General features: G+C 44.7%; 1 long non-coding RNA gene across 1 annotated transcript; it reads right to left on the reverse strand.

The window, feature by feature from the left end:
- Positions 1-2,446: 2,446 nt before the first annotated feature.
- Positions 2,447-7,737, reverse strand: LOC148443196 (uncharacterized). Its single transcript, XR_015875725.1, has 3 exons — positions 7,585-7,737; positions 4,148-4,213; positions 2,447-2,612 (listed from the first exon to the last, which is right to left on the reverse strand). It is a non-coding gene; the product is annotated as an uncharacterized LOC148443196 (long non-coding RNA).
- Positions 7,738-8,151: the final 414 nt, after the last annotated feature.

Genomic DNA, 8,151 nt, shown 5'->3' on the forward strand with positions numbered 1-8,151 from the left:
AACCAGATAATAAATGTGGGTTTCCCATATCAAACAATTTTATATTAATAAAATATATTTGCTCCTTTGGCTCCATTTACATCAGAATATGGTTTCATTTGAATTGTTGTCTTACTGAAGACTACTGTGCCCCAGTGTTTTCTTCTAATAGTATCAGCGTTCCTACCATCCTATATGTGTGTTTCCAGCACCACCGCCTTGATGTGTCTCCAACCTATCCCCTCTCGTGTGTTTATTCAGCGCTATCACCCTGCGCCTCTCCAGTGCCACCCCCAATTCTCTCCGGCACCATCCACCCACAGTGCCATCCTCCTTCGTCTCCCGAGCACCATCATCCTGCGTCTCCTCAGTGGCGTCCTCCTGCCCTAGCACAGAATAGCCCTTCTTTCTCACACACAGATCATCTCCCCATAGCACAGAATACCCCCCTCCCCACAGACAGATCAAACCCCCTTGTCTCCACAGACAGATCATCATTTCCCCCGCCCTTAGTATAGCAGACTCCCCCTCCCCAGACAGATCATCTCCCCCACCCCTAATGTAGCAGACCCCCATCCCCAGACAGATCATCATCTCCCCCGCCCTTAGTATAGCAGACTCCCACTCGTCCAGACAGATCATCTCCCCCACCCCTAAGTTAGCAGACCCCTATCCCCACACAGATCATCTCCCCAGCCCTTAGTATAGCAGACCCCCCTCACCCAGACAGATCATCTCCCCCTCCTCTAGTATAGCAGACCCCCCTTCCCACAGACAGATCATCTCCCGCGCCCTTAGTATAGCAGACCCCCCCCTCCCCCAGACAGATCATCATCTCCCCCGCCCCTAATACAGCAGTCCCCCCTCCCCACAGACAGATCATCATCTCCACCCCGAGTATATCAGACCCCCCCTCCTCCACAGACAGATTATCACCCCCTAGACTGCAGCCAAACCCGATTGTCTCCTCTCCACTCTGCCCCCTCCCCAGGCTGTGAAATGAAACTTAAACAAGACACTTCACAGCCTGGGGAGGGGAGAGTGGAGAGGATGTGATCAGGCTGACAGACTGCTCTGACCGGCCCACCATCCCCGCCGCAACTTACCCTCACTGCAGCCACGCCGTCACCCGCGGTCCCGCGCCACTTCATCTCACTCCTCCTTGTTGACGCTGACTATACACTTTGTGGGGCTTTCATAGGCTGCTGGCCGCTGGCCTCTCTTCTCGCGAGGCAGTACTGATAGGCAGCCGGGCTCCTTGTGTAAAACACACAGGAGACGGCTGAGTGACGCGAATCGGGGGGCGGGGCCTCAAGTAACAAGCGGCCCCACAACCAATCGGCCCACTGGAATTTTCCCCGCAAAATGTAATGCCCAATCCGCCCCTGGTACTAAGCCTTGGAGAGATATAAAGTGGAGAGAGATGAAGTACCAACTTCTCAGCTCCTACCTCTAATTATTTAAACACAGCCTATTACGTGACAGTTAGGAGCTGATTAGTTGGTACTTCTTTATCTCCATCCATCTTAACTCTTTCCAAGGATTACTACATAGACCCCTTAGTGTCCTACATATTTTCCCTTTATAATAGAATGACTTGCTGTTTGCATTGCTTGAACAACTGTTGTATTCATATCTCTTAATATAATGAAAGGATTCTTGGCAAAAGTCATCTACGGAGACATGGCCCACTTGTGAAGCCCCTGAAAATAATCATCAATTTAGGATTTGAATGTATGATTTCTCCCTATATTTAGGACAGCAGTAGTAATTAGGGGTTGGGTACGGGATGCGGGCAGTCGGCAGTCAGAATATCGACAAGCGGAATCCCAACAGTCAGAATCCCGGTGCCTGAACATACAGTAAGTACCCTAACCCTAACCCACTTTTCCCACAACCAAACCCTAACCCTCCCCTTCATATCTATCACTAAACCCTAACCCTAAACCTAACCCACCCCCTAACCCTATACTTACCATTGGGATGCCGACGGTCAGAATACTGGAGCCGGGATTCCGACTGCTTTTGGGATTACAGCACCGGTGTTCTGAGCTCCAGCAACCCGGTCGCTGAGATGGTAACTACATTCCGTAATTAGAAATGTGTCTCCTCACACCATTACAGATGCAGGTTGTCCAATTGTCCTAGTCATTACTGTTCCCTGAGCAATGTGAAGGCTTATTTATTTTTATTAGAAGCCAGTCATGGCCATTCACACCATGGAAGTCATTTTATCCAGTGATTTCAATTAAGATTTTCTTCCCTGTATTGATTAGATACTTTTCCTATGTAACCTAATGAGATTATAGCTGCCTGATGTTACCTAATGTTTGTTACACGTAGTTTTGCTGTATTCAGAGAAAAACATGGTTATTGTGTATCATGGTGTAGATATGGTCATTGGCTTTAAAACAATAAACCAGAAAAGTATGTTTTTTTTTCTCAATTTTATTTTTTATATTTACTCCATCACCTTGTTTAACCAATAGTTCATTCACTAAGTACAATTGGTAAATAGTATAACAACTTCTATAATGATCCTTGTAAAGTTGTCTTGAGGTTTTCCATTATTATTTTCTTCACTCATTTTTAGTGATGCTTCTGCTGACATTGTGGAGCTGGCTTACACTGCTCTACAGGAAATAAAAGAAACACATTGTAAGGGACAAGCCGGAACATTTGTGGCATTGGCAGATATATAATGTGCCAGTCTACTGTAGTTGCAGCCGAAAATTGTAAGCCAGGTCAGTGTGGCCATCAATGGTTGTTATGCAACAATGCATAAGTAGTATTAGAGTTGTACACGTCATGCATTTGACCATAAGAGGTTAGAAAACATACAGTAGGTTTATCTATATTAGAAAATTAGTACCTTAGAGGCAACCTTATTAATAATGTATAAATAAATTCCAGGCCAATCAATACACAGATTTGTCTAACTAAAATCTTGTAAGAAGGCCCATGCAAAAGACAAGGGGTCATCATTTGCTAATGGAACAAGGACGGTAAAGCTGTGAAATTCCTTACCCCAAGAGTTGGTAATGACAAATTCACCAACAGATTATAAAAATATATTGGATGGCTTCTGAACAAGAAATAATAACTATAGTAGTAAAACTACAAAAAACACACTGGTAATATTTTTATTTGCTTCCTCATTGCAATTTTTTTTTTAATCATCCATACTACTTATTTATGTGGTAAACATGGCTACCATTACAATGATACTGTACATGTTACTGGGCATGATTCAGAGGTGGACGGAATTAAAACATCAGTTGCAAACGCCCAATGTTTTCAATCTGAGCATGTGTCCAATACGCACTGCACATGCATCTTGATGGTTACTACTGGTGGGAAATCCCTATGTACTAAATGTTGTTCTAAACAAAATACACAATAAAAATGAACTTAACTGGAATTAAAGTCTTATAACTGTGTGCAATTACAAACTAAAATACAATAGCATGTGTGCCAGTGTGGATGTCTGTCTATCTATCTTGTGTATATATAAATATATATATATGTTTGTGTCCGACTGTAAACATGGTGCACAGGAAACTATATAAAAAAGGTATTGCATCTGAAGCAACCATCATATGCTAAGTTCTACATATGGGTTAAAGCACCAATCTTACATTGTATGTACACCAGCTTTATAAAATGTCCCCCAATGGGTGCTGTACTCAGAGCCGTAACTAGACGTTTTGATGCCCTGTGCCAGAAAGAGCATTGGGGCCCCCCTCATTTTTCAAAGGGACATAATGGACCCAAAAAAGGGCCATGGTTTCATGCGGAAGGGCCAGTGAAGAGATAGGGGAGGCCAGGAGATGCTGGGGATGAAATAAGAGGAAGCTACAAGCAAGAAAGATAATAAAAAGAAATTTGACAGGCCCAACCAGCGCCCCCTGACCTGTGGTGCCCTGTGCGATGGCACCGGCCGCACTACCCTAGCTACGGCCCTGGCTGTACTTATTTCTTAACTATTTCTAGTAATGTGCAAATTAAATCAACAAGTTTTAAAAAGCATAGGAGCATAAAAAGGAAAATGCTGTAATGCATAATAAACATACACTTAACTGGGGTGAAATTAATTTCTATAAAAAAAATATATATATTTTTAAATAAAATATAAATAGCATTTTGAAAATGTTAGATCCTGTTTTACCTTGTGGAGGAAGACATTTCTGAGGAGGACATTTTGGCTGAGGACACACTGGCTCTGGCTTGCAAGCTGAAACAAAAACAGCAAATATCATTTCATGCTCTGGAGTGGATTATGCTTTAATGAAAGAGAAATGTAGGCTGCTCTTATTCAGAGGGAATCGGTATGTAATGCTGGTAGTCGGGATGCCTCCTGTCAAAATACCGACTGCAGCATCCCGATGGTTGGTACCCCGATAGGGGTCGGGTAAGTATACTTACCCTCCCCCTTCTCCCCCTAACCCTCCCTTCTTGTAGCCTAACACTAACCGTCCCCTAAGTCTCCCCCCTTTGTGCCTAAAATTAACCCTCCCCCTTAGTGCCTATCCCTAACCCTCCCCCTTAGTGCCTATCCCTAACCCCCCACAGTGGTGCCTAACCCTATCCCTAACCTTCCCCCCTAGGGATGCCTATCCTTAACCTTCCTCCTCAAAACCAAACGCTAACCCGTTATGCTACCTAAATCTATCGCCCCCCCCCCCCACCCCTGCGGCTAACTGCTAAGATGCCCCGTATTTCGTCACCTATTTTAAGTCCCGTGTCGGACTTCCAGCATCTGCTGGTCTGATAACTACATCCCACTCGGAGGATAGTATACTAGGGTAACTTTCAGGCTTTAGTTACTCATCTCTTTTCTAACTTTTATTGATGTCCAATATAGTGTCCAATATAGTGAACAGCATTTCTGGTGAGGCAAATGCATCATGTAGTGACATCACAGATCTGTGTCCAATGAGCATGGCAGAAAGTCTATAGTTGTGTATTACATGCATCAGAAAAGCACTATATACACCAAAGCAGGGCTCCCTAGCACCATGTGCTGGCCCCGCCCACCAAACACATGACATCATATGAAGGGCAGGACTGTCAGCAGTAGGAAGTGTGGGACTGCCCAGGGCCGCCGAAAGGGGGGGTAGGTGGGTACTAATTACCTGGTCCCCGGCTTGTTGTTGGGGCCCTGCAGGGTCCAAGGTCTACTGCCACTCCCAAGGGGTGCCGTGAGGGGGGGGAGCGGGTACAATTTACCCAGGCCCGGGCTTCCAGAGGGGCCCGTCTGTGGCCCGGGTCCGGCGCCGCCACCCCCCTCCTCACTATCTCGCAGCAGCCCAGTGATGCAGTGGGAGATTGCTGTGGCTGCTGCTTAGCAGCCGCGAGCAATCTCCTATGCCTGAGGGGGAAAGCGATCACACTGATCGCAACCCCCCTGGCTTTGTGCATGGCTGAGGGGCTCACAGCGCCCCCTCCCCAGCTCGCAGCTGCATAAGTATGTTTTCTTTTTTCTTCGAGGGGGCATGGCCACGCCTCCCGCAATTAGGCCACGTCCCCTCTTTATTGGGGCCCCGCGACTCTCTCAGCGACCCTGCCGCTCCCCCCCACCTCTTACCTATCAGCAGCAGCAGCCTCTCTCCCCAGCTCAGCACACACTGCTGTGTGCTGAGCTGCAGTGGGGCCAGGGAGGCTACTGTCTCCTCTGCCTGTGATCACACTTTTACCCCTTACTGAGGGGATCACGGCGCCCCCCTGTACACTGTCCAGTGCCGTAAATACTTTTTCTATTGTTTTTCTAACGGAGGTGTGGCCAGCTCTCAACAGACCTGGAGCTGCCCGGACACCCAAAGGACGCTCTGAGCAGCACTGCAGCAGTGCTAATGGCCATGGCACCTTGCTAGTCTGATGCTGGGGCCATGGGGCAGCAACGCACCGGGACGACAGCACCACTCACACACTCTTCACTATGGCCCTGCTATACACTATGGGCCAAATGTAATAGGGTGAGAGTTAAGAAAATGTGAGAGATTAGCAGTAAACTCTCACATTGGGTGAGTTTTATCTTCAAAATGGGAAAACATCTGAATGAGATTTTAAATCTTGAGAGTTTTTTAAGTCTAAAAAAACATGTGAGTTCGCTCTGTTACTTTGTTTTTGGACTCTATTACATTGGCAAAGTTTAAAAAGTGTCAGAAACTCTCACTTTTCTAAACTCTCACCCTATTACATTTGGCCCTATATGTCTCTCCACATTCATCACATAGTTACCTGTAGCCTGATTGAACTACAGATGTCTACACATAGACTCAATATACCATGCTGCACAAGTCACCTGGCGCTAGTAAGCTGTGCCGAGCGCTGTAGTGTCTTTTTGGCAACTTCTTCCCCCAAAACGTATTTAGTTGCACACGTGTCACATATCAAATTAATCAAGAGTGAAAAAGGCAATCGGCTAAAGCCGAGTCGCACAAGACTTGGCGCGCCGAGAAGGACTGTTTGACGAGACTGCTGCAATAGTGTATGAGGACACACATCTGTAGCTGGTGGTTTGTCCCTGCACTCACAGAGCTAAGGCCTGTAGAGTATGTAACACATGATGGAGTTTAAGTTGGATGCCATAGACAAGACAGTCCAAAAGCAACATAGTAGTAAATGTAACCCTAAAAGACAAAACAGATCTTCTTAACTGGGTGCCGGACAGTGCTGTATTTTCTAAACTAAATCTCACGGTACCATGTTGCATATTTCCATATGTGTATACTTGGAAATTTGTTATATCTAAGCCACAATATTGAAATGAACCGTAGCCTTACAATAACCTAGGTTATTTTTATCTGCTAAAGTTCTTTCCTCTTTCATCATTATTACTTTTTACATATTTTCAATTGAGCTACATCAAGTACTGTATGACTTGACAAAAGCAGTATATAATGACACAAATTACAGCCTATGGTAGCACAGAAGCAAACCTACCATTCTCATTGTAAGAAGTCTGGAATAATACTCTATATATTTGAGATGAGTGGCTCGGTTTTGCCAAATTAGCGCTTGTTCGGATTAGTTTGGATTTATCTTATTGGCCATTCAAAAAACATGAGAGCCAGATAGCCGATATGATCCTGATATGTGAGAGCCAGATAGCCGATATGATGCTGATATGTGAGAGCCAGATAGCCGATATGATACTATGTGAGAGCCAGATAGCCGATATGATGCTGATATGTGAGAGCCAGATAGCCGATATGATGCTGATATGTGAGAGCCAGATAGCCGATATGATGCTGACATGTGAGAGCCAGATAGCCGATATGATGCTGATATGTGAGAGCCAGATAGCCGATATGATGCTGACATCTGAGAGCCAGATAGCCGATATGATGCTGATATGTGAGAGCCAGATAGCCGATATGATGCTGATATGTGAGAGCCAGATAGCCGATATTATGCTGACATGTGAGAGCCAGATAGCCGATATGATGCTGTTTTTGAGACCCATACATAACTGAGTAAACCATCCGCTCATATCTACTCTATATTGGTTGCATAACCTAGACATATAACAAAAACATTACTCTCTGCTATAGTATAATATGTATAGTTTCTAAGGAAAAGACCAATAGATGAGACACTTACGATCCTGGCACTGTTGTTGGGGTGGTGGTGGGCATGGCTCTGGGCAAGGCTCTGGGCATTTCTTCTGTTGTCCCTTCACTCCTGACATTGTTGTCTGGAAAAATTTAGCAGACTGAATACAATTAGATGCAAAGGATCTCTGGACTGTGCTTGGTCTCATTCAGTACTGAGGGCTTTTATATGTTTGAAAGACAGTTTCACCAGTTGTGAAACATTATTATTCCCTATTTACTACATTTAGTCAGGGAGATGATGTGTTAGGAAATATAATATTTGCATATAATGATTTGTCTGATTTCCTGAAACGTAGGGAGGCTGCTCTTACACTTCAATGTTTCACACCTAGAGTTGAAAATATATCTTCCCTACCTTAATGAGTTATTGTCTAAAGAATCTTAATTCCTCTCTATATAAAATTCTAGGGGAATTACCAATAAATGACAACAATATCTATTTAAGACACTTCACTGACTTATTTTTTGTATGATTTATGTGAGAATGGATTTTACTAGGTCTATAGGGATGTAGTTTAAATCCCGGCTGTAGGGATGCCAGCACTCAGAATGC

The sequence above is a fragment of the Taudactylus pleione genome, unplaced genomic scaffold (assembly GCF_031769625.1).
Source record: "Taudactylus pleione unplaced genomic scaffold, aTauple2 ptg001314l, whole genome shotgun sequence".
Classification (NCBI taxonomy): Eukaryota; Metazoa; Chordata; class Amphibia; order Anura; family Myobatrachidae; genus Taudactylus; species Taudactylus pleione.